This window comes from Vicugna pacos, chromosome 26 (genome assembly GCF_048564905.1).
Source record: "Vicugna pacos chromosome 26, VicPac4, whole genome shotgun sequence".
Taxonomy (NCBI): domain Eukaryota; kingdom Metazoa; phylum Chordata; class Mammalia; order Artiodactyla; family Camelidae; genus Vicugna; species Vicugna pacos.
In genome coordinates, this window is record NC_133012.1 from 6,317,886 (window position 1) to 6,343,261 (window position 25,376).

At 51.3% G+C, this 25,376-nt stretch overlaps 2 long non-coding RNA genes across 2 annotated transcripts in view; one reads left to right on the plus strand and one right to left on the minus strand.

The window, feature by feature from the left end:
* LOC140689441 (uncharacterized) overlaps positions 1-25,376 on the plus strand; it is a 55,574-nt gene that overhangs the window by 366 nt on the left and 29,832 nt on the right. The gene's annotated exons all lie outside the window — the stretch shown is intronic.
* On the minus strand, positions 138-2,233 carry LOC140689440 (uncharacterized). The gene is made up of 3 exons (XR_012064378.1): positions 1,960-2,233; positions 1,636-1,751; positions 138-784 (listed from the first exon to the last, which is right to left on the minus strand). It is a non-coding gene; the product is annotated as an uncharacterized lncRNA (long non-coding RNA).

The window sequence follows — 25,376 nt, forward strand, 5'->3', positions numbered from 1 at the left end:
TGCAACTAAATTAAAAATTAAATACGTCAAATTCGTTCGTTTACAAATAGAACTGTGACTTGTTACTCGGGGTATTAACAATCTCCTTTTTCGATTAAAAATTTTTTTTTTAATTTTTAATTTTTTTTTTCGGTAACGCCCGTGAAAGACGTTTGTTTCGGTTGCCAACATTTCTGCAGAACTAATGTGGGTGGATTGTGACAGATATAATTTCTCCATCCTACAGTTTCATCAACTTGAGTTCTGTTAAACTATACCCGCTGGGCTTAGCTCCTTTTAAAGTTTCCGCTTTGACAGGTAGATTTATTAGTCTTGAAATTTGTACAAATCAGATGTCACTCGTGGCAACTTGTCAAAATGTCAGTCTGGCGAGGCGGCATGAAAGGCTTTCTGGAGAGAGAGACAGACGCGAGGCAGGCTTTAAAGAACTCCAGCGTGAGCTGCAGGAAGGGATGGGGGCATTGCAGCCTCTCCATCCAGAGGGCTTGACTTTATTAAATATCTCGGGCCGCACCGCGGACGGGCCGTCGGATCCCAGGTCCTTGAGACTTCAGGGCTGACAGCTCCGGAACGATGCCTCCTGCCCGTTACAGTGTCAAGTTTCCTGCTGTGTTATGTTCACTTGGTGGGAGAAGGCTGGGCCTGCTTGCAGCAGGAAGGAGAACAAATCCAGGTCTCTTGGTTTCCAAGAACACTGGGTGGCTCCTTGGTGATGGATGGGTGTTCCAGGGTGGGCTCCCCTGGCCAGAACTCAGGGCCGCCTCCGGGCTCATCAGTGCAGATTCTGGTTCCAATGGGGAGAAAGAGCAGCAGGAGGGAGGGGATTGCACTCAGGTGGGGGGCTACAGGAGGGGGCAACCCCCTCTCAGGCCCAGGAAACCCAGGGCCCCACTTTCTCAATCTGCCGGCTTCCCAGACTTCTCTGGTCCCAGTCACTTAATCAAGGACCCTGTGCTTTGGTAAGCTCCATCATTATCTTAGTTTGACAGAGCAAGAACTGTTATTAATAGTCAGAAAGTTATCTGGATTTTTCGCCCTGGGGGAGTGGGCGGGAGTGCTGTTGAAAGAACTCAGCCAGGGTCTAGACGCGGTTTTCTCCAAGGCAGACTGTGGGAGCCCTGCGGGAAGGGGACACTCAGGGCTCTGCTCCAGGAGGTGCCCTCTCGCGGGGGCCCGGGGGTGGGGTGGGTGGTGGGGAAGAGGCGCTCCTGCTGCTGCAGTGGAGAGAAGATTCTGGTGGGGGAAGTTCTCACTAGATCGTTGCACCATTTGCCCATCTGTCTGTCTGTCTGTCTGTCTGTCCTGGGAAGTTGGAAGACACCCGGGAAAGCCGGAGTGCTGAGTGTTCCTGCAACCCATCTCTCCCACTTCCCCAGGAGCTCTGGGTGGTGGGTCTTAGAGAGGGGGTGGCCTCGGGCTCCCGTAGGGCGGGGCTGAGATCCAGTCCCCTCACTTGGCCCCAGCACGGGGGTTGGGGAGCGGCCAGGCTGACCTTCTCAGTGCTGCCTTCCCATCCTTTCTGGTCCCTCTGTCTGCCTCTAAGATGTGCTGTCTCAGCATCTGGCCGAGGCACGACCCGATTGCAGAGGTGGAGGCTCGCCCTCTCCCACCCCACCCCCTTCCTCATCTCCTTACCTGTTGAATGACTGAAGGCCCTTTTCCTTCACGAGTTCCCCAGAAACTCCTGCTCCCATGCAAACACCTCTTGGAGTGGGGAGACTCCTCCCTACTGGAGACTCGGTGACACACGGCTGAAAGCAAGGACGGATTTTGCGGGGACCCGGATGGGGAGAGAGGAAGTATGAGGACCCGAGGGGATCTGCCCCAGTTCGTGATATTTTCCAGGGTCCGACCTGCTAGGTGCATCCTTGTCCTGTCTCCAGAGCAGGGAGCAAGGCTTTTTAAAGAGAGATCAGAGGGGCAGCAGGGAGCCCCGAGGACCCTCCCCAGGCCTCTCACCTGCCTTGCTCTCTAGTGAAGGGGAGGGGACTTCACTCGGCCCTCTGTCCCCTTGACAGCACGGGTGCCGGTGTTCCTCGGCGGCCAAGTCTGTCTCTGCCAGCAGTGTGCAGTCTGAGGCAGCGAGTGTGTGTGTGTGTGTGAGTGTGAGGGGGGTGGTTTCCTCTCCCTGGGCCCAGGATGTAGTTCTGTTGATGTTTTTGGCTGAGAAGAAGAATCAAGTCCCCCGTTTATCTTCGCAGGTTGGCGCCCGGCAGGCTGCAGAGCTCCGCTGGCCTGCAAGTGAGTGAGATTATCCCAGGTGAAAAATCTCAGGCGTTAAGAGGCGTGATCATGATAATGGCCAAGATGATATAATAACAGGGGTAGCTAGCCTCATAATCCCTTAGGAGGCACCGCGCGTCTTTGAGAGCACTCCAAGCGCGTTCGCATCTGTGATCTCGCATCACCTCAGCCGACTGTGGCGGGGAGAGATGGGGTGGGACAGGCTCGTGGGGAAACTGAGGCACACAGCCCTTGCCTTTCCCTCTGGGCCCTTTGACTCAGCGACATGGCTCCTGCAAGAAGGAATGTTATGTTTGCTATCACCTGATTATTCTGAGCTGCCAGCCTGTCCCTGAGAGTGGCGCGCGCACACACACACACACACACACACATCTGTGGCTTCCAATCCCCAAATGGACCATTACTGAGAAGCGCTTCAGCTTAGAGAGTTGAAAGACTTAATCACCGAGCCTTCCCCCACCTAGCCCTCATTTCTCCTGCGCTGTGCGCTTGCCCCTCATCAAAAGGGAACAGGGAGGAGGCAGATCTAAGGAGGACTTCACAGGGGAAGCCTCTTTAAAAGAAATCACTTTGTGTCGTGGTGCAGGGTGACTTACTTTCATGTGGCAAATGTGTTTTGGCAGCTCCGTGCTCTCTGTTAGATAGATCATTAGAGTGGGGATGGGCAAGGGTGGGAGTGTCTTCCCAACCCCTCCTCCCAGACAGCTCTGCCAGTCCCAGGGAGGCGTCCTGGGGCCACTGTCAAAGGGAGAGCGTGGGGTCCTGAGAGGCTGGGGAGTGGAGTCCAGAGAAAAAGCAGTGGATGCTTGTTGCTTATTGGAGTCTCACAATCCCATGTAGTCGACTTGTCTCTGCTTGGTGATTTCGGGGCAGCCAGCAGGGAGAGAGAACGCTGGGTGCGGGGGGGGGGGGGGGGGGAGACAGGCAGGCGGGGAAAGGCAGGGAAAGAAGAAAGAAAGAAAAAAAAAACCCACCAGCTCGTCTGGCATTAGTTCAGAAAGCTCTCCAACTCACACATCTGGTTCTTATATTTCAAAGTTAATTAGTCATATTGAGGCTGTCTGAAGATAAATTTATCATCCAGAAAAAACACAAACAGTTTGAAAAATGAAAGGAAGTGGGGTGACATGGTTTGACGTTTAAATAAATCATTTTAACATGATTAAAAAACTTGTCCTGTCTGACACCCTGCACTTGGGTACTTTGTAAAGACTTTTTGACAAAGACAAGTCCCTGTTTGGTATACAAAACCCTTGCCATTCAATTACGCAGAATAATCTTGGGCCAATTACTTTTTCTGAGGGACTTCTTGGAGCAGGGGGGCGGCCACAGACGGGCCCCACTCTCTGGGATGATGGCAGGGAGCTTAGGGTAGCTGGTGATTATCCCAGTGGAAAAAAACGCAGATGTGAAGAGGTTGGGGTAACTGGCGGGTGTTTTTCTTTTCTTTTTTTTTTGGAAGAGGAGTGAGCGTAAAGCGAATTCTTAATCCAGCTCTCTCTGATGACGGTTGGGTTTGAACAGGAAATCCTTCCCCGGCCCAAAGAGGAAGGATCCTCTTCAAATGTCTAGGTAGAGGCTTCCACGAACCAGATGTGTCCTGTTCCTTACACCTCCCAGGGCTCAGCTGACAGTTTGAACTCTGGGATGACGGAATTAGGATTCAGGGCTCTCTCTGGCCTGGCTGTGTAGTAAGTGGTGGCCAGATCGGGGTGAGCACGGTATACATCGTGGCGAGTCTGACGCGCTGGTTTGTTCTAGGAACAGGTGCACGTGAGCTGGGGTCTCTATGAGCCCATTCGCACCACCGGCCGCTGGTCCCTCCCTCCCCCGCTGCCTGTCCCATGCGCCTGATGTACTTTGTAAAGGTCACTGGTTCCTGTTCCACGTGATGGCGAATAGCCCTTCCCAGCCCAGCTCAGCAACGGGGACAGACGTCTGGGGCAGTGGTGACGGAGGCGCTGGAGGCGTAAGTGGGTGTTCCTAGGTGTGACTGAGAAGTGTGCATTCCAGGGCCTCCCCCAAGTCTGTCCGGGGTAAACTGGCTCTCGGGAGATATCGATGCACTTTCTAGTCGGTCGCCCGCTCCACGCAGGGAAGGAGTGGTATAATGCAGCGTGAACGCTCTCTCCTGTTAGCAGTTTGGCCTCGTCAGTTTTGTTAATGGGGTAACAAGAGGTGCTGGTTATGGTGCAAAAGTCTCATCGTGTTGGTAATTTTCACTGTAACATGTTAGCAATCTGTCACTGTTTGTTTCCAGCAATACTGGCAAGAGTCTGCTTACATCAGGGGCTCTAATTCTCTCTCCGTACTCCCAGGCTGTTCTTCCTTTCTCTGGCCAGGTAGCTTCCCTGCTTCGCTCTGTCTCTGTCCATCTCACTGTGCCTTTGTGTCTGGCTTCCCCGTAGTGCCTCCCTCCCCGCTGATAACAGATGAAGTGTTTGTATGGGGTGGGGGACACTGTCCCAGGGCAGCCTGTAAGGACAGATTCCAGTCCCGGAGGCCCCAGACCATCATTACCCCTACGCTCTCATTTGTCAGATGGAGGAATGGAGGCCCAGAGAGCAGACGTGAGTTGCCCAGAATGTCACAGTCAGCTTATCACAGTCAGAGCAAGGCCAGGCCTGGGACTCTGGTTTCAGGATTTCAAGTCATGGTACCTTTTACTCTGTGATGAGCAGTGTCGAATGCAAAATTAGGTGGACCCAGACTTCAACTTTCTTGTACATGGGACACTCACCCTGGTGAAGCTAAGATCACACAGAGGGGAAAGTCTCCTTCACTGTCATAATGGAGCCTTTCTCAGCTCAGTCAGGATGGGACGTCAAACCAGGTGGGTTTTTTTTCTTTTGCAATGAGTCATCATCCTACCAGATGCAATGCCCCCATCTCAGGGTCCCCTGTCTGGAATCAGGAAGGGAGGTCTCTCCTTCATGAATCCCCGCCATCAGTGAGGTGGATGCAGCTTCCGGCCCCAGCCCTGGTCACCAGCTGCCCCCAACAGAAGCCCTGGCCATAAATAGCCTTTGCTGGGCCGGGCGAGATGCTCCTGCCTGCCTCCAGGCCCTGTAGCCCGGCTGCAGCTCTCAGAGACCTTCACCTTGCCCTTGTGCGTCAGCTGGGGAGGGGGCAAGATTCATTCCTGTTGGAAGTCTTCCTTTCCACAGCTGGTGCCTTGAGGTGTGGAAGCTGAGAAAAGCCAGAAAGAGCATCACCCTGTCCTGCAAAGATGCCAGATTTCAAGTCAGACGGACTAGGGTTTGAATCTTAGTCCTGCTACTTAGTGGCCGCATGACCTTCCCAGATACAGAAACTGCCGGTCTCGGTCTTCTTACACGCAAAATTGGGGGCTCCTTGTCTACAGATTTGTGGTGGGGAGTGGGGAAATTGTATACACAGACCCAGAATGCTCCAAGGCATCCAGTAAGCCCTGCCCCTCACTCACTGCACAGGCAGGTGGTGCAGAGACTTGCCTTGACCCTCTTTTGAATTTGCTAGTAGCTGCCCTCAAGGTCACAGTGTAGGGCAATGCCCCACTGTGTTCTGGAAGTATGAGGTTATTAAGTGGCCCTGGACCGTAGAGGAAGTGTTCTATTTTCAGGGTCAAGGAGAATTTCCAAGGCAGAGGGACCTAGGGCAGGAAGGAGGCATCTGTTGAGTGGAGGAGAGAACGTGACCACTGAGTCACCAGGGCTGTCGATGTTTAGGGAAAAGAATGACTCTCTGAGTTTCTGTGGAAAGGAAAAAAGGAAAGCGGTGTCCTGACTTGGGCGCTAGTGAGAGCTACCGGCCTGTGCACATTCACACACGTCCCACCAGTTGTCCAGATCTTCCTTGATCGCGTCTAATGAAACCGCCAGCTTTGAAGTCTCAGCACAGCCTCATCCTGCCCTGTTGAATCATAAACACGGTTCAGGGCAGGGACTTGGCTGCCATCCGGGGAAGGGGGCGTGTGCTCCTCCGAGGGGAGCCAGCCGGCCAGCCGGGGAGCAGAACCTGGGTGGGGCCGCCCCTCCCTCTGTTGTCCTTAAGTTGCTTTGGCGCTGCCATCTGCCCCCCTGCCTGCCTGTCTGGTGATTCCTTGGAATTGTGTGTGTGTGCATGTGTGTGTGTGCGCACACATGCACTTGCTTTCTCTGTGATCCAGGTCTCTATTTACAAAATGGGAGGGTCAGAGGGTGGGATCAGTTTATGAAAAAGGAGGTCTGGGCAGGTGTAGTCTGCAGACCTGCCAACCTCTGCTATGCGTGGAGAATCCTTCTTGGGTCTCCGTTTCTTTCTGTAGCTCTTTCCACCAGCTCACACTCATCGGGAACATCACATCATGCCGGTCCCTTCCTTGGGGAGATTTCCAGGAGCACACTGGCCAGAGTGCCTCTCTGTCTTTCCTCTGTGTTTCGCTTTCCTTCTTAGCATTGATCAGATCAGTAACTATCTTGTTATCTGTGTCCTCTCTGGAGCGTGTAAGCCAGGCGAGGGCGAGGCCCTTGCCATCCTGTCGGCCCCTGTGTTCCACTGCTGGAACACCTGAGTCCCTCCAGCACACCTGTTGAGCGAATGAGGGACCCGCACAGTGTGGCCGTTAATGACATCCTCCACCTGCCTCCCAGGGCTTCTGCCAGGGTCAGATGACGGCCGCTGTGAAAGCAATTTGGAAAAGGGAAGAAAATATGCCAAGTGTAAGCCATTAACATCCCTCTCCTGTGGGAGGCAGACGACGTTTCTTTGCCAAAATCTCTCAACCGCCTTGAGGTGAGCCTGGTGGAAACTGGACGCCAGACGAGGGCCTCACTCCCACCTACATAGGGGTCCCTAAAGTGAGACGTCAGGTCACAGAACAATTCAACTCGGCTTTGCTCCTGTGTGTCCAGCGCCTCCTGCGCTGTGATGGGTGCAGGCGTGCAAAGGACGGGATTCCACGTCTGTCCTCGGGAAACTCACAAACTAGGGGGCGAGGAAGACCTGAAAACCAGTGAGTCCTCTTCCAGGGACACGCGCCCTGGCACAGGCAGGTTTAGGTGCTTGTGTCCCTGCGGGGGAAGGAGTGGTTAACCCTAAGGAGATGGGGAGGTGACAGCAGGACCATTCGGAAGGAGAGATTCCGCCTTCTAGGGACCTTGACCCCAGGTTTCTTGAGTTTGACCTCTCCCTGCCCCCACCTCCCCCTAGACTTTTTAGACAGCATTTCCTGATCACCCCCAACATGAGCTTTTAATCCCGCAGACATATGGTGTATCTGTTTATCACTGCAATATCTCAGATATTTTGCCCCTAAAAAACCCCTGCTGAGAATGCGTGTGCCTTTCTGCCCTGCCAGTCCCTTCCGCTGACTCCCGTCAGCTTCTCCAACATGTCCCCATGGCTTGGTAAGGCTTCCCTTCTATGGACAGTCACCAAATATGCAGCCCTGGGGTGGACAAAGGCCAGAACTCAGTGCCCCAGGGTCCTTCCCAGGAGTCTGGTGTGCAGTCTCTAGATTTTAAGGATGCTCCTGGCTCCTGCACCTCCTTTCCTGCTGGGGCATTTGGGGCGCTTTACCCATCCTCCCCCTGCTGCCTCCCTGGCGTCCTTCTGTGTGGCCCTGACATGACAGAACACTCTCACCTCCCCCGCCCCGGCTGGTCTTGTAGGGCTGGGACTCCGTCATCTTCCTGTGGCCTCCCTCAGCTTCCCATTTTAGCAGTACTGGCTGCCCAGGCCACCCAGCCTGACGCTGACTGGCCCGGGATGGATGCAGGCTAGGTCACGTGCTTCCCACGAGTGGCTCTGGTCTCAGGACCATCAGTCTCCTGAGGGCAGGTGCTGCAGCCCGTTCCTTTCTGCTCCCCCCTCTGCCTAAAGCAGCGTTCCAGGCACACTTGTTGGTTGATTGCCCTGTTGTTTCTTTTCTTCGCCTGACTAGGGAAAGCAGGAACTGTTCCTTTTATAAATCTTCCCATTGAATACAGGGTAACGAGTAGGAACTTAAAATGTGTCAGTTGAATGAATTGAATTCAAGAGTGTTTTTGTTTCTCTTGGCACTGTTTAGACAACGTGACATACTCAGGCCCTGGCATCCTGGAAGTTGACTTTGAGAACAAGTGCTCCCAAGGCTTGAATCCATCACCAGCCTCCGGAAGTCACAGTTTCTCAGGAGCAGGGCACTGGCGAGGGGTCACATTCTGTCACAAAGGTGGTTTTCTCCTGGAGGAAGAGCCGTCAGATTTTGGCTCCATCACAAAACTAATTGTTGTTGCAAAGCAGTGCCTCCCAGATTCCGTCCTGGGTGTTCTCAACACCCTCTGCTGGGGCTGGAGCTCTTTTTCAGAGCTGCCTCTGGTTGGGCTGGATTAGCAGAGACATTTAGACATTCTGCTTTGCAAATTACCGGAGAAATTACATCTCTGTCATATTTGAACACTCCGAAATAGGAAAGAATTACTTTACTGGGTGTACCCCCACCCCCGTCCCTCCTTCTAAATGTCTGAAGCTAGCAAAATGTTTTCAAGCAATTTCTCGCCGCTGGATTTGGTGCAACTTGCTTCGAGTGTCTTTCCAGAACCTTTCATAGAAAAGTAATTGTGTAATTAGCTATAAATTAGTAAAAATTATGCTAATTACTTCCAGGTGTGACATACTTTGTGCTTAAAAACAAGGAGCTGTCACTGTAGTTCCCAAGTGAATGTTGGCCCAGGCAGCTTGACGGGCTCATGTGCACATTTACTTCATATTATTTTTTTTAATTATGTAATTTCTGAATAAGTACAAACAGATCCAAGAACAAAAGTACAACAGACAAAATCCAGGAGTGGTTCTTTCTGTGTGTGTGTGCGTAATAAAAAGGAACCTCAGTAGAAGGTTTTTCAGGACTTTTCAGACTCGTAATGAGGGGACCAGAGGTGGTGGGTGGGGAAGTGTTGGGGTCAGAAAGGTCACTGGGATTCCTGGGGTCCTGAAGCCAGGAGAGGTCCAATGGCCCTCTGGGGGTTTGCCCTGTCTTCCTACCCCCGTCACACTTTCAGTTCTGGTTATTAAGGTGATGTGAACCATGGCCCAGATAAAGCAGCCCTCATGTGCTAATGACATTGTCTTCATTTGCATACAGTTTTTTTTTTAAAGAAATTGAGGTCACGCTGGTTTGTAACATTATGTAAGTTTCACGTGTACAACATTCTGTTTTGACTTCCGTATACACTACACCGTACTCACCACTGGAAGTTCAGTTCCATCTGTCACCACACAGTTGACCTCCTTTGCCCATTTTGCACTCCTCCGCCCCCTTTCCTTCTGGTCACCACTATTCTGTTCTCTGTGTCTGTGTGTTTGTGTTTGTTTTTTGTTCCTTTATTATTATTTTTTTTAGATTCCACATATGAGTGAAATAATTTGGCATTTGTCTTTCTCTGTTTGACTTATTTCACTCAAATCCATCCATATTTTCGCAAAGGGCAAGCTTTCACCTTTTTTATGGCTGAGTAGTGTTCCATTGTATATATGTCCCACATCTTCTTTATCCAGTCATGGACAGTGGACACCTGGATTGTTTCCATATCTCAGCCATTGTAAGTAATGCTGCACTGAATATAGGGGTGCATATATCTTATTAAATTAATGTTTTCAGATTCTTTGGATAAATCTCCAGAAGTAGAGTAGGCTGGATCATATGGTAGCTCTATTTTCAATTTTTTTGAGCAGTCTCCATCCTGTTTTCCATAGCTGTACCACCAAGAGTGTGTATTCAGCCCTTAAATGGCACACTACTTTATTGCCCTTGTTTTTCTTGCATGTTTCTCCCCATAATCCTCTGAAGTATGGAGGACGGATGTTTGTAGTGTATGTGGAAGTCTGAAGGACCACATTCTCCTGGGATGAAGTCCAGGGAGACAGAAGGAGATGGTGGGATCTCCTTCCTCTTTTTCTGCTATCATTTTCTCCTCTTCTTCCTCCTCTTTCTTTTTAAAATTCATTCAACAATGATTGGTACCTCTCAACTGTGCACCCACTAGTGAGGTGGCAGACTGTAAATCAGTCAGTCCATCTGTCACTCAGCCATGCTGGGTCCTGTGGTGAGTGCTGGGCATCCAAAGACCAAGGTCATGTTAGAGTTCACTGGTGGAGGAGATGGGCATGAGGAAGTACTCTGTGGGACTATAGGCAGTGCTGTAATTACGGTGGCCACATGTCTTGGGTTTTCTAAGGATAATGCTGCTCAGGTATATATCTAGGCCTTCCTCTTAGATTTGTTTGGTGGGCGGGTTGGTTAAGTGAGTGTTCACCTCCCAGGTTGGCCTGACTGGGACTAGACAGGGCTCGTGCTGGCTGCCCGCAGGGAGTGTCTGCAGTGACACCAAAGCCCTGTTAACTCCAAGCAGTGTCTCCAACTCCCTGGTCAGGGAGCTTGGCCTCCTGACACGGAGTCTGGCCTCAGACCCCTCGGCCAGGTGAGAGATCTTTCCATACATGTCTTCCAGGCCATCACCGCTTGTGATAACTCCTGGAAGAGAGAACTGGAAAGAAGGCCACACATTCCGAAAATGTCTCTGTCGGGGAGGCCCTTCTAGATGTGGTAAAGACTGGCTGCATAATTTGCAGGGCCCAGGGCCAAATGAAAATGGAGGCGCCTTGGTCCACAATTATGAAGAATTTCAAGATGGCTAGGAGCAGAGTCTTAAATGAAACGCAGGCCTTTCTGATTTGGGAGAGAGCGGGAGGCTGTGGGGCCTACAGCTTGATGCCCGGGAAGCTGGCTCGCTGGCCTCTGTGTGGGGGCGTGGGCTGTGGCTGCCGGCGTGCTGGTAACACCACCATCAATGGTGGTGTTAGTGTCTGCTTTCTGCCCAGCGCAGTTTCCAAGTCAGATAATAGTAAGTTTCTACCATGTGACTGGTACTGTTTACAGCATCATGGGCACGAGGGTGGGGGTGGACTGGCTTTTACAAAATCCGTAGAAGATACAGGTTCTCCCTGTAATGTTATAAAGGAGACAAGAGACACAAGCATTCCGTTCCCATTTATTACCATCAGATGAAGGAGTGAAGGCTCAGAGAGGCTAAATGATTTGCCCAAAGTCACACAGCTACTCCAGAGCTGGAGTACTTTCTATGTAACCTGGCCCATGAAATATTGAAAGAACTGAAATATTGAACGAGGCCTGCTTGGTGCGGAGTCCTCGGTCAGAGAACCAGGGACCACTGGTCAGGGTCATGGACTTGGTGAGGGGGAAGAGTTCAGGTTGGGGTGGGGAGTCGGGGGGATCCTGGGGGGTTGCTCTACAGTCAGGGAGGCAGGTCTGACTCTATCAGAGGGGCTGGGAGGTCAAGGGTCTCTGTTTGCTCCCCACTTTCCTTCTAAATAAAGTACCTGTCCTCCAGGGCCATCTCTCCCTTAATCCTAGTTCAGTGTTTTTCAAGCTTTTTGGACCACAGCAACCCTTAGCAAGAAGCATATTTTCTGATGTGGCCCAGTACATACCTGTGTGTACGCGTGTATGCATGTGCTTTTGGGTGTTCACTTACCTTCACGGCTTCGGATGCAATCTGGTGTTTTCTGTTACGTTCTATTATGTAATTAAACACTCAGATTAATGGCACACCAAACGGAGGCACTGCCCTACTGTGAGAAACTGCTTTGACTCCCCTCTGCCCTGACTACGAGACAGAAAGAATTCTTTTGCGCTCAAAGTCCACGCGAAGGAAGGGAGGGCTGTGTCCACAGCGCTGAGAGCCTGTGGAACACTCTCCCTCTCTGTCTCTGGATGCCTAAAGCCCATCCCGCAGGCACCGTCCTGGGCTCTCAGCGCCTCCGACCTCGGGTTTAATTACATTTTGATGCAATTGCATCTTCTCTCCCCAGTGTGAAGGAGTACAAATTCCTTGCAGAGAAAACACCATCCTCCAAGGCTAAGTAAGCGTCAGCACACAGAAGGTGGTGAGCGCTTGTGCGTGCGTTTCCCAAGCTCCTGAAGCCCAGCCCCGGGCCTGCCTTGTGCATGGCAGCTCTTCAGCAGGTGTTTATCGATTGAAGAACTGGTTGAGAATCTCAGAAGCATTTGGACATTTTCCAAGGAGTTGATTTTTTTTTTATATTTGCCCGCATGTCAGAAAGAACCTTTATTATGTGTATAATAGCCTCTTATGGTCTCATGCTTTCTTGCCAGATGCCTTGGGAGTCTGCAGTCACCTCCGTATATCCCTGGTTTCAGTGGCCTCTTGGTGGGACTGGCATTTCGTTGTTCCCTGAACAGGCTCTTGGAACACCACCCCCTTCGTGGCTAGTCTCTGTCTTAGCACATTTCCCCTCTGACTCAGCCTTGCCTTCCAGCCTTAGGTAGCTCTTGGGCTCACACTCTATTGCTTTTTCCTGAGAGAAGCTAGATGGAATGGCAGTGAGTCTGACCCACAGACAGACACCCTCCAACACAACCCGCCCACCCCCACCCCCAGCATGGGAAGAACACGGGACTCAGGGTCAGAGAACCTCACTCAGGCGCCCCCTTCCCCAGGTGAATGACTTGGGGGGAATGGCTTAGTGTCCTGGAATTTCATTTCTCTTCACGTGTCACCCCCAGACTTGTTGAGATGATCCCGTTAACTAACCTGGGAAAACCTGAACTGTAAGGCAGTTTAGTGATACCCGCCTGCGTTTGTAACCTACGTGTGTACGGCCGCTTCACCTGCTCATCTCTGAATTATGTGAATTGTCTTATAACCAACCCTGGTCTACTGGGGAGCTGAGGTTTGTGATGCAGGATTACTCAGCTAACAAGTTATGGAGGTAGAATTTAAACTCAGGTTTTCTTTTCCCCAAGTCTGGATTCTTCTCCTTCTCATCATTACTAAATGTTATATATCAGCCCACTACGTTAATGATTACTTCCTCCAGCCCAGGGATGCTCTTAAGGGAGTGAATTTCTGTTGATGGAGGGATAGGATGGGGACGCAGTGGCTGGAGAATGAGGGGGAAGAAAGGAAGGGAGAGGGTGTGAGCAAAGGAGCTAAGGTAGGAACCACGCGAGGCCCGTGGTTGGAAGCTTCCGGGGTTGTTTCACTGCTGTTTCAGCATCGAGGGTCTCTTGGCAGCAGTGATGTTAATCAACAAACCAATGAACTCATCTTTACTTGGGGATTTAGAGGCTGACCCGGAAGACTCGTTGGCGGGCACTTTTCTCCGGGGTCATTTTGCATGGCCTCACAGTCCCAGACCGCCAGCGCTTGAGGTTGGAATGGGAGAGGTGGGGGACGTTCTTTGGAGAGTCTGTGAGTTTGTGGTAGTTTTCATCATGCTTTCATGTCAACGCAGACGGGGAGAGGGCAGGGTCAGTGTTGGAGTGGGACCATCTTCTCCCGTGACTCAGCCTCCTCCGTGGGTGATACCAGTCAGTGAATTCATTTCCTTCTGTCAGTTTCCAACCTGGTCTTTAAAATGTGCTTTGACATTCCTTGTTCTGGTGAACTGTCCCAGCAAGGCTATGAGGTGGGTTCTAGCACTGCCCTTGTTTCATGGATGAGGAAGTTTGGGCTCAAAGAGAGATTGTGACACCCCCCTCCCTGCCCCAACGTCCTGAAGCCAGGTTTGGATCCATGTGTTCTGATACCAAGCCCACCATCCCCTGCTTTTCCTCGGGTGCCTCAGCTCTTGCAGAAAGGACCAGTAAGAGTGCAGTGTGAGTTAACCTGGGCATTCGTGAATTACCATGGGTTCCTACCAAGGGCTTCAAATCCTGAGGCTCTGGGCTCCTTGGGGGCAGGTCCATGTGGAAGCGTTGGGTTTCCTGTTCTCTGTACTTCCTCTGAAGGCTTGCTCTCCAACAGGCGCAACTCAGTGACCTGCATACCTGTTACTGAAAACTTTTAATACAGGGTCTGTAGAAGCAAACCAGACAGTGTAGAAGCCTTCCTGGCCCCACTCCTTCTTTAGCAGTAGCTATTGTTAGCAGCTCGGTGTGTGTCTTGCAGACACTTTGAGCATGGATGTATGTATGAGTGTATCATATATAAAAGGCTTTTAAGTCAGCAGGATCATAGTATGCATACAACTGCAACTTGCTTTTGCTTTGGAGAACGTTTTGTGAACGTACATTCATGTTAGCACCCACAGTCCTCCCTCATTCTTTTTAATGCATGCCTAGTGTTAATATTTCACTTTACGGACGAGCCAGTTTATTTAACACATTACTGATTGATGGACACTTAGGTGCATTCCAGCTTGTTTCTATTACAAACGGTGCTTCGGCAAGCGTCCTTGTATAGTTGGATAAATTCATAAAAATGATATTTCTGGCACGCAGGATTGGTGCATTCAAAATTTTGGTCGATATGGCCACATTGCTCTCCAAAGAGGTTGTCCCTGTTTACAATATCAGTCTGAACATGGTGGGTTTTCTTGGCATGTGTTCAGTAAACGCGGCGGAGATCATCCCTGACAGTTTGTTCAATTATTATTGGGATTCAGCTCTCCCCTCTGCTCCTCAGGGGTGAGTCCATCACATTCCTGGGTGTTTGATTTAAATCCCTTCTCTGCCCTCCGTGGCTGGGGGACTGTGGGAAGTTTGTGTGATTTCTCTGAGCCATGATTTCCTCTTGGAGATAACACGACCTCTCCTGAAGACATCACGAGCATTTGTCAGACCGCCTGCCCCGGGGGCTGGCACAGCGTTGGTGCTCCTCAGATGTCATCTTTGTCCCCCACGAGAGGGGTCAACTCTAGGCATCGGGCCCTAATGAAAGAGAGTGTGTGGTTTGCCAAAAGGACTCAGAAGGGAAACTGAGGCACAGGCTGTGAATGATTTGTTTGTAGTGGCGGCATAAAAACTCCTTGTAGACCGTCAGTGTCCTGAGGGCGGTGGCTTTGTAGTCCATTTCTGGGTTTTCTCACAGGCCTGAACCCAGGGCCTGGGATGAGGCGGGTGGAATTAGATGTTTGGGGTGGGGGGTGAGCGACCGTCTTAATGGGGGGATGTGTGTACTGGGGGGACACCCTGGGGAGGCAGAGCATCCCTTTTTAGAATCCATGTCCATTAGGAGACATAAACGGTTCTTCTCACTTTTTCCTATTTAGAGAATTTCAGAAAGGAACATCAGTGGGAGTTGGGCAAAGGAAGAGGAAAAAAAAAAACCCAAACCAGCCTAGGCCCAGAAAACCCCTTTTAGACATTGTCTTTGGGACAGTGTTGTGAAGCCAGGAAGTGGGAATCCGGACGTTGTTTGGGAAGATGTGTTGGTAATTTACACTCGGGGCGGAGGCGTGCTTGTTGCCCAAGTGGTCCCCTGGTTGTGGCGCCTGGAGTCCCCACTCTCCCGTTGGGCTGGGGCTGGAAGGGCCACTGCCTGACTCTCCGTGTGACTTTACACCTACTCTTCTGGTCTTTCCTTGCTCTATTTTTAGAAAGGCTTTTGTCCTTCACTGCCCCCAACAGTTGCCCTCCCCACACCGCCGCCTGTCGGCTCCAAAGGCATCTGGTGTCAAGAACTCTATCTGGAGGGCTTGATCCCTGAAGCTGAGGGCTGTCAGTCATACCTCGGAGGTGGGAGGAGGGGAGGAGCGGGGTTGTGCCCTGGGGTGTGGGAGTGAGGCCGGCTAGGGGCCAGGTAACTGGAGCTGCGATCTCACTGTCTCCCATCTCTCTGCGCCTCAGCCTTCCCTTCTGTTAAATGCAGTTAAACTTGCCCTTGCCCCATCGTGAAGGAGCTACAAGGACTGCTCAGACGCTTGACACCAAAGCAGGAGAAATTATAGAGAGGAAATTCCTCCGTCAGTCATTCAAAAAGGGGGTGTGGCATTCATGGCACTCACGGGTCCTCTGGGATGGAGAAGACATGCCAGACTTCTACTCTTCCACCCAGGGGATGGAGCCTCCTGCCTGCCTGTGCCTCATTTATTCACAAAGGACTAAGTCTGAATTCCTTCTCTGCCTTTACTAGCTATATGATCTTGAGCAAGTTCTTTAACTAACCTCTCTGGGTCAGATTTCCTTGTCTGTAAAATGAACACAACACCAGCACCCCCTTAGGTTGTGAGGGGATTTGATATTACCACTGTCTTTGGCTGCATGTGACTATTCCATTTCAAGACAGATATTCCGCGGCCTACAGTCAAGGAGACCATAGATACTATGCTGTAGTCAATGCTATATGCTGTAGTATAGTATGCTACATTGTATATGCTACAGCAATAAACTAGGCTGGCGCAGGCTCCAGACTGCGGAAGCCTCTTTGCTTGCAGTGGGGAAGCTTCAGGAAAGGAAAGATCTTTTTGGATGGCGGGAGGGTTTTTCCAAACTATATTCCATCTGTTCCAGTCCATTGCATTCCATCCTGTGGCGTCAGTGCCATTCAGTATGCTTTCATTCAGCTCTTAGAGAAATCCAGTGACTTTCTCTGATTCAGCCTGAATCCTAAAAGCAAGAGACAGCGATGGAAAAGGCAACTCAGAACCAAGGCCCTGCTGAGGAGCTGCTAAAGAAAAGAGTAAAAGCCTCTGAGCTCTGGCTCCTAACCCAGCCCGCCGTGTCTGGGCTTGGACCACAGGCTGGGGTCCAGAGTTAAAAGAGAAGTCTGGTCTCTTAGCAACATGTTTATGTTGCTTTGGCTTTGAGATGAAAGTGAGGACACGGTTTCCACTCCCGGACAGCTGGGCACTGGATATCGGAGAGAGATGAGGTTAATTGTTCCTTTCTTTAAGTTGGCTGGGGTCCTTTTATTCCTACCTCAACTCTTTTAAAAAAAGGTACAGGCTTATGTGTTACACACACACACACACACACACACACGCACGCACGCACGCACGCACACAGATCCAGAGAAGAACAAGTTAGCAAATTTCCTAACCCGGTCCTCTCTGTAGGTCTGTCGTGAAGGAGTGAAGACCCCTGTGGCTTGAATGTCGGTGTCAGCACTATCAAGTGTTGATTGAGTTCTGGTCCCAGCAGTAAAAAGCATGTGTGAAATTCAAATACAGAATTTCAAACCCTTGAGCACTTCCTGAGCATCTCAATGGCTTTAATAAGGGAAGGGCATCTCTTTGATGGCAAATGATGATCCTTCACTGCGCAAGCACAAATTGGATCATAATTAATGAATTTGATGTACAGTCTTCCTTGCCATGGATAGGAGCTGGCATTTAGTGTCTCTTTATCTCCGTCTCCATCACTTTGTACTCCCCTCTACAAGGGGGGAGGTTGCCGCATGCACATGAAAGGTTATATATTTGTAAGTTCTGTAGCTTAGCGACCAGTTTGGAGAGATCATTTCTCTCTTTCTCCTTCTCTTCCTCCCTCCCCACTGCTAGTATCATTTTGCAAGGCCTGAAACATATGATGCTTAACGGGGCTTAAATGCCGGTGTTCCTGCTGTCAGGTGGGGAGGAGACTAGACGTGCTCAAGTGTGTTCTCACCATTCTCCATTCTTGGTTTCTCCTTTCTTAGCATCTTTCTTCTCTGTCTCCTTCTTTCCAAATGGGGCAGCCTAGGGATGCTGGTAGTTGGACTGATGCCCAAAGAGGGTTACGAACATATAATACTACGTTTTTCCAGAACTGAAGAGGCTGGGAGAGCCACGGTAGAACTTGACTCCTGTCCCTCCTTCATTCAGCAGAGATTTATTTATTTTTAATTCTTTAAAAAATTGTTATGTTTTAAAATTAAAAAAAAATTTGTGTGTGTGGTTGGTAATAATAATTATTATTTTTTTTTTACGGAGGTACTGGGGATTGAACCCATGACCTCATGCATCCCAGTACCTCATGCACGCGAAGCATGCGCTCTACCCTCCCCCTGTCTTAGGAGTCCCATATTACCAACACTCAGGTCGTCTCCTAGGCCAGTTGGGAGTTCCCTCCGCTAATAATCGCTTCTGGGCATCCCTGCCGGTGGGGATCAGGGATGCGGAAGGTGGACTCCTGGCCTGCGCTGGCCCCGGGCCACCTGCAGGGCGGGATGGAGAGGGCTGGCGGTCCCCGCTCTCCTCGGCGGCGAGGACTGCTCCCTTCTCTCCGCGTGGGGTGTGTGACAGGCTGGGAAGCAGCAGACGGCGGGGGCGGCGCCCAGGGCCTGTCTGGCGGCTGTGACAGGCCGGGTACCTGCCTGCCGGCCTCCGCCCGCCCCGCCGACAGGCTGCCTGTTAACTGGGGAGGCGCGGAGGGGAACCAGGGCCGGGATCCGCCGGCTGGGTCCTGGGCTCACCCCCTCCTCGGGAGCCGGGCTGTGCCCGCCGCCTGTCACCTCCTCTGACAAGCGGGGCCTGGCGGTGGGCTTCGTGTTTGGACTTCTTACTTGTAATTTTTTCCCTGAGAAAGGAAGGGCAGACGAATGCGGCCTGTAATTGGGCTTCGGAAGGTTAGGCTTGTCAGAGGAGATGGGAGCAGGGATGGAGGCTGGAGGAGAGCGGTCGTTAGCGTAAGTGTGTTCCACTGAGTGAGAGCAGGGCTTCTGGTCCTTTCCCAGGGCCCCCACTGGGCCGGGGGCAGCTCCCAGGGTGGTGTGTGTGGGTGCACCCCGGCTTCCCGGGGTGGGGCCACCAGCCCCCCTCGGATGCTGCCCCCTGGCCACGATTGTAGACTCTAGAAGAAAGGGGTGGGGTTGAGGAAAAACAGATACACAGGCACCCGGGTCAGGGATAGAATGTGTCTTCCCCACTCACCCCCTACACACACACACACACACACACACACACACACACACACACACACATGCCCGCACGGCAGGGTGAAAGAGGACCCGGCTCATCCATCACGGTTCTCCTCTGCAACTGGCCCAGAGGAGGAAGGGACTTACGGAGGGTCACACCTGCGGTTAGAAGCAGCACCTCAAATCTTAATCTTGGGCTCCGAATGATGTTGGGGATTCTGAGGGTGCCTTTTTTTTTTTTTAACTTCTTTCTTTTCCAGCCAGTACCGATTCCAGCCCACAGATGTGACTAAAATCACACCCTTAGAGATTTATTCATTTGGACTCCAGCTTAGCTCACAATTATCCAGCAAATTCTCCTGGGAGGACTTACATAGTAAGCTCTGTAATTTCTCCCTTAGCAAGAATGAGAAGGGAGATAAAGATATTGGATACCTGGGGGCTAGAGAGAGTGTGTGAGTGTGTGAGAGTGTGTGTGTGTGCGCCCGCGTGTTGCTTTGGAGGAAGGAAAGACTGGTGAGAGGGGAGACCTGGGGGCACAACCCAGGGAGCCAAGCGGCCCCTCCAGCTAATGTCATTGTCTGTAGAATTCAGTCCCACCCCGGCTTCTGGGCTTCTCCTCCCCACCCTGCGGGCAGGTGAGGCCACTGCTGGCCCCATGCTCACGTCCCCACATCCCCACCGAGGCAGCCCCACTGCTCCTGTAGCTGCCTTTCTCCTGGAGTCTGTGTGACAGAATGGGACCTGTGGGGAAAGCAGCCACGTCAGCACCCAGCCCGGGTTTTGCACGCCGGCAGCTAATTAAAGCCAGGAAGGTAATTTATGGCTGAGGGAGAATGTGTGGGAGGTTTGGCTTAGTTGAAATGGCCCCCAAAGAGTTATGGAAAGCTAAAGTGGGTTTTCAGAAGCAAAAGTTAATTGCTCTTCACTTAGCATTTCAGTGTCATGTGGCTCTGAGTTACACACATGCTGAGTGGAAGCCTTTACCCAGATGTAGGGACTGAGGTCGGGAGGTGTGCTGGGAGCCAGGGATTCTGGGGCGCTGGAGGTCCCCTGGCTGTGGATCAAAAGCAGCCCCCCCCCACCAAGGGTAAGGCTTTTACCCGCTCGGGAATCTCAGTCCCGCGTGGGAGTAGGACTAGTAAGCGTTTGTCTCTGTGGCAGAGTTATTGTGTGGGAGAAAGGGGGCTGCTCTGGGAATCAGGAGACTAGGGGAGGGGGGGTGCTCCCCGTTCTGTCCCAACAGCGCTGCCGCAGTCAGTGTTCCCCTCCGTCTAACCCTCCCCAGGGTACATCCTCACCTTCGGCATTTGGTCATTTCTGATTACTTCCCCTGGCTCTCGTGGTGGAAGCTGTTTGTGCCTGTGACCCATTTGGCAGAGGGGAAGACTGAGGGATAGGCTGTCCCAACAAAGGATAATGGAGGGTGTGGGAGTGACTTGCCTGAAAATGGATACAGTTGCCACCTAGAAATAAGAGCATCTCAGGCTCTAAAATGTCCCCTGGACTTTATGGGTATAGCATGGGGGGTGGTGGTGTTAAAAAGCATGAATCTGGGTCACTTCCTCCAGAAGGCATGAAAAATTCTTTCGATGAGAAAGGGGCCAAATAGAAATGGTGCAAAACTGCCTTGCATAGACTGTCTGTATCTCAAGGCTGTCATTATCCTAACTACGGGCATGGATGGTATTAGATGCTAAACATTTTAAATGACTTTTACTATTTCTGTTTAAGGAGGTGAGTGGAGAGGCTCCCACGTAATCTTCCCAGCTACATTTTGTAGGGGAGGGTATTGGGCAGCCGTGGGGCGGAAGAGGCACCACACTCAGGTATTCAGTCCAGGGTGGTTTCTAAATAGCAATGAATTCTGGAGATAGGATGGGGTCACGTCTCAGGTGGGTGTTGACTTCTCAAGTCAGTGGGGGCCAGGAGTCCAGGAGAGTCCAAATTGCTTCTGAAAATCCCTCTATTGGGGGCATCTCTTCTGGAAACTCAGAGGTGAAGAACTCTTGTTTTTCTTGGCATCCTTACTCTGTCATCTTTTTCCTGGGAGTCAGCACAGGGTGGGGTGGAGGAATGGAGATGGTGATGGAGTCAATAGAGAAACTCTCCCCCTCTCCAGTATGTTCCACTGAAGTCATGTAGAGTAAACAGGCATGTTTCACTGCTCATTCTGTTGCCCAACACCAGGACCAACAGAGCCAGAAAGGAAGATATCAGGCCAAAGTGTTTGCAGATAATACAAGCTTGGTGAGTACTTTTTGAATAAGCAAGTGAATCACAGTTCTTTAAAAAATGTTGTCTTGGGCTGTCCCTCCTAGCATGGACGTCAGCATTGTCTGATACATCCATTGTGGACCTGGTTGAGTACAGGGGTGCCTCTGGTTCAAGAACTGTATTGAAAATAATTAAGCTCCCTGGAGACAAGATTTGACACCCAACAGGAATGCCTTAGCACCTCACACATACAACATTAGGTCTCAGGAAGGAGTCACGGGAGCGTTAATCTGCGAGCCTTGGAAATGAGGTTGAATTCCCCGTGCACAAGCCGTCTTCGCAGTAATTTGCAGTAAATCCTGACACTGCTGAGCCTTCTTTTTAAAGGCTTTGCTCTTTTTTATTCAAAAACGTTTCTGAGTTCAGGAGTGTCGGGGCAAACAGTTCTCACTTCCTCTGAGAAGGCGCCAGCCAGCTCAGAAAGAGGTCAGGTTCCCAGGGAAGCTCTGGGATCCAGACCTGATGGGTCTGAACATCCACCAAGGATGGTACTCAGGTCACAGTGTCATCTGCAAACCCACACTGCCTGGGAGTCCGTTGTTTTGCCAAGGGCCAGGTTACCAGCCTGGATATAGACCTGAATAAAGGAGACGAAGTGGCCTTGGGTTTGGTGGATGTGTTTCTAGGGCATCGCCCACTTTCCTGCTGAATGATTGTGGGTGGGAACAGCATCCGCAGGACTCAGGTATCTTTCGCTCTGCCTAGTCGGGGAATGGGAGGATGCTCTCTGGTGATCGGGTCCCAAAGCTACGCTTTTGGGTGAAACGAGAAGCTGGTGTGGCCAGTGATTCTCCGTCTCTCCGGCTCCGTGACAGACCTAAACATGCTGGGTTTGCCAGTGAGGGATTGGGGCGTAGAGGAAGGCGTCAGGGTCCTCCTCGAAGGGATGGAGGCAGGAGGGTGGGAGCGCCTCTGAACAGTTCGGTTTCTGCCACAACGGAGTTAGCAAAGCTAAGAATCTGTTTATTCTTCTGCAACACGGAGATTCCAGTTCAGTCATCCTGGTGTGTGACTCTTCTGCCTCAAAGACTTCTGGCGAGAAAGTTCTAGAACCACATCTCTATAAACTATGTCCAGACTCAGAAGATTGTAGAATTTTATTCTACGATTCAGTGACTCAATTGACTCCCTTAGCCAGAGAGTGGACCAGCCTGGACAGAGCGCAACTCAGAGCGGAGCAGTGCGTCCTAAACCGTTTCCCTCAGGTAAAGACAGAGAGGGGTGGGTGAGAGGCTCTTGGTATGTGATGGCCTGAAACATCTCAGAGCACGTGCTAAATGTTTGAATTTTAGTGTTCAATATGAAAAATTCATCCACGTTTTTGTAGGTTCTATCATAACACACCTGCATTTTAGTATAAAAACCATGCTTTAAATGACCATTAGGAAAAATACCAAGACACACGCATGTTTCTGAGCTACGTCAATTAAAGGCAAAAACACGCTTGCAGTGTCCAGTGTTCTGGAACACTGCCTTAGAAGGGCTGGCCGCCTCTCACTGTCAGTGGCCAGATCATTTTGCCTTCTGAGAATCGATAAAAATGGTGACAGCTTTTCACTAATTTTTGAGCTGCATCGGGGTGGTAACTAAGGAGAGGTAGAAAACGCTCTCCTTCTTGCTGTGAATACTAGGAGATGGAGTACTCAGGGCGCGCCGGAGCCCGGGGTGGGGTCCTCAGGTTTGCCTGACTGCAGGTTGGCCTCCTCTGCCCCGAAAACTGCCCTGCGTTCACTGCAGGACCAACCGGGTTGGCCAGGGGTGCGGACCCTCCAGTACGAACATTCCCAGCGTTACTCCTTCTGACCTCCTCATCCAGCCTCTGTCAGTGGCAGATAGCATCTTTTAAGGAAAATAAATGTGCCGCATTTCCTTTTCCAGCCAATCTCAGCCCTCGACTTCCCTTGCGGGCTACGCCTTCCTGATGTTTCCAAAAACTCAGAATTAAGGTGCCCCAGCAAGTTCCAGAATGCTGTTAGCATTTTTTTTCCCTGACGACGCTCATGGTTAGGGTGCTTTTAGCCTTCCAGTACCGAAATGGCGTGAGAGTAGCCATCGCTGCTGTACCAGTTCTTCCACAGAGCTGAAGGATGCGACGGCAGGGATTCAGTCTCTGCCTGGGCCTGCGATGGGATGGGATTCTGTCCGACCTTCACCAGGTCCTCATTGCCCCAGGCTCCTTGGGGTTGGGTTTCCACTTAATTGTCTCTTCCTAGCCCCGTTGTTTCCCCTCATCTGCAGTTTTCATCTCCCCACCCCCACTTCCCTAACCAGGGTAATTGGAGAAAGCAGGGGTCAGGCCTCGACTGCACGGGAGCACCCTGCCAGCTGCCACATCGGGGGCTTCACGGACGTTCCGTGTTGGGATCTCATCCTTGGGTGGATTTGCCTTTGGAGAGTGACCCCAGCCAACTCTGAGAAAGACAGCATCAGCCCATTAGTGTCCGTTAGGAATGACTCTGAATGCAAGCTTGGCAGCAGCTGCGGATGGGACGGAGGGATGCAGGAAGAAGGAAGAGAATCACAGACAGTGCCAGCCTCTCTCTGCATGGAAATAGCTGGCCGTGGGTGTAGGGATTCAGGTCAGCTGTGTCTCCCAAACCCAGGGCTGCAGCGCACAGTAGGGATGGCTGCTGCTTTTCCTTCTTTCTTCTCCTTCTTCTATTTTTTCTTCCCCTTCCTTCTTCTCCCTTCCCTCACCTTCTTCCCTTTCACTTCCTCCTCCTCCCCTCCCCCCTCTACTTCTTCTCTCTCTCATTGCGCCAAGTGGCAAAGAGCCCACAGTTAACTGAGCTGTTCTTTGGAAATGGATCTGATGAGCCTTTTAATGGAAGAAAATCATCATTATTTCCCAAGAGTTCACATTCCCATAATATTTTTATTAGCAGCCTCTCTTCTAAATAAGGTTCAGTGGATTGATTTTGGTTGGGTTTTCTCATTTTAAATATTCCCTTAAGTTACGACCGTGGATATGGTCCTGTCACCACCATTGTTATTACTGTTACCAGCATCAGCGGCTCCTTTGTAATATTTATGTCGCACTTAGAAAGCTCTCAAAACACTTCAGGTAGATTACTTCATTTGTCCTCGTAGCATCCTTGTAAGAAAGGGAGGGGACCCCATTAGAGCTAAACACTGAGTACAGACCTCTCTTCTTTATGCCTCGGTGCGGACAGCCCCCCTTTGGGGTGTGGCAGGGAGTGAGCCCTCTGCCCCCGTCCTCTGTATATAGTTGTCTTGGTAATGCTGGGGGATTGATTCCAGGACCCTGGAGGATACCAAAATCTGTGGATGCTCTCTTAATGACTGAGCACAATCAGCCCTCCTGTGCTCAGTCCTCCATATCTATGAGCTTGACATCTGAGGATTCAACCAACTACAGAGGGAAGCCTCAGGGGTTGGCCCTGGGTCATTATCAAGGAACCTGGGAGATTATCAAGGAACGTAGCCCTGGGGGAGACACATGACCTCCGGGCTCTAAGGTGGCTGCTGCTCTCTCAGACTCAGCACCCACTTGCTGGTAAACCCAACCCCCCTCCTCCCTCCTGCCTTCCTTGTCTGCTCACTTGGTAGCCTTGAGGAGGAGAGGGGTACTGAGCCTGGACTGATGGCATCAAACGTTGCTGCTGTGCAGGGAAGCCCAGCCACTCTGATTCCTCGGGGCTTGGGAATGCTGCGGAGGGCTGGATGCCGGGCCCCCTGGCCGCTCTGCTGACCATACTGCCAGGCAGGCGCCACCGTCTCCTGAAGGGCTGTCATTGGCTGCTGTGCCCGTCCCTGCGGGTCGTGGCTCTCGGCAGAACCCGCACACTCCCCAGGGCGGTAAGAGTCTTCCCAGAAACCAAGCCTCCTTGAGAGCACACCTCACTGAGAGCTGCCTGACTCTAAAGAAGCAGGGGAGAGCCTTGGATGCACCGTTAGGGCATTTTCTCAGCCAGCTTCCCTGCACACAAATGCATCTGGAACAGTGTGAAACACAAAGAAGACTTTCCCTTGCATAATTCACCGCGCACTTTATTTTCTGTCTTGGGTTTATAAAACAAAACCAAACAGAGCCTAGCTGCCTTTTCAGTTTAATGCAGTGAATACTCACAAGGGCAGCTCACTTCGCTGGGTGAATACGATTCTGTCTCAACTCTCCAGAGGCTCATAGCTGGGGCGGGGGCAGAGGGGGTTAGGCAAACACACGATTAACGAGGATAACAAGGAGCTGGTCAGGAGTGCTTTTATAAAGTCACCAAGTATTATGGAAAAAAT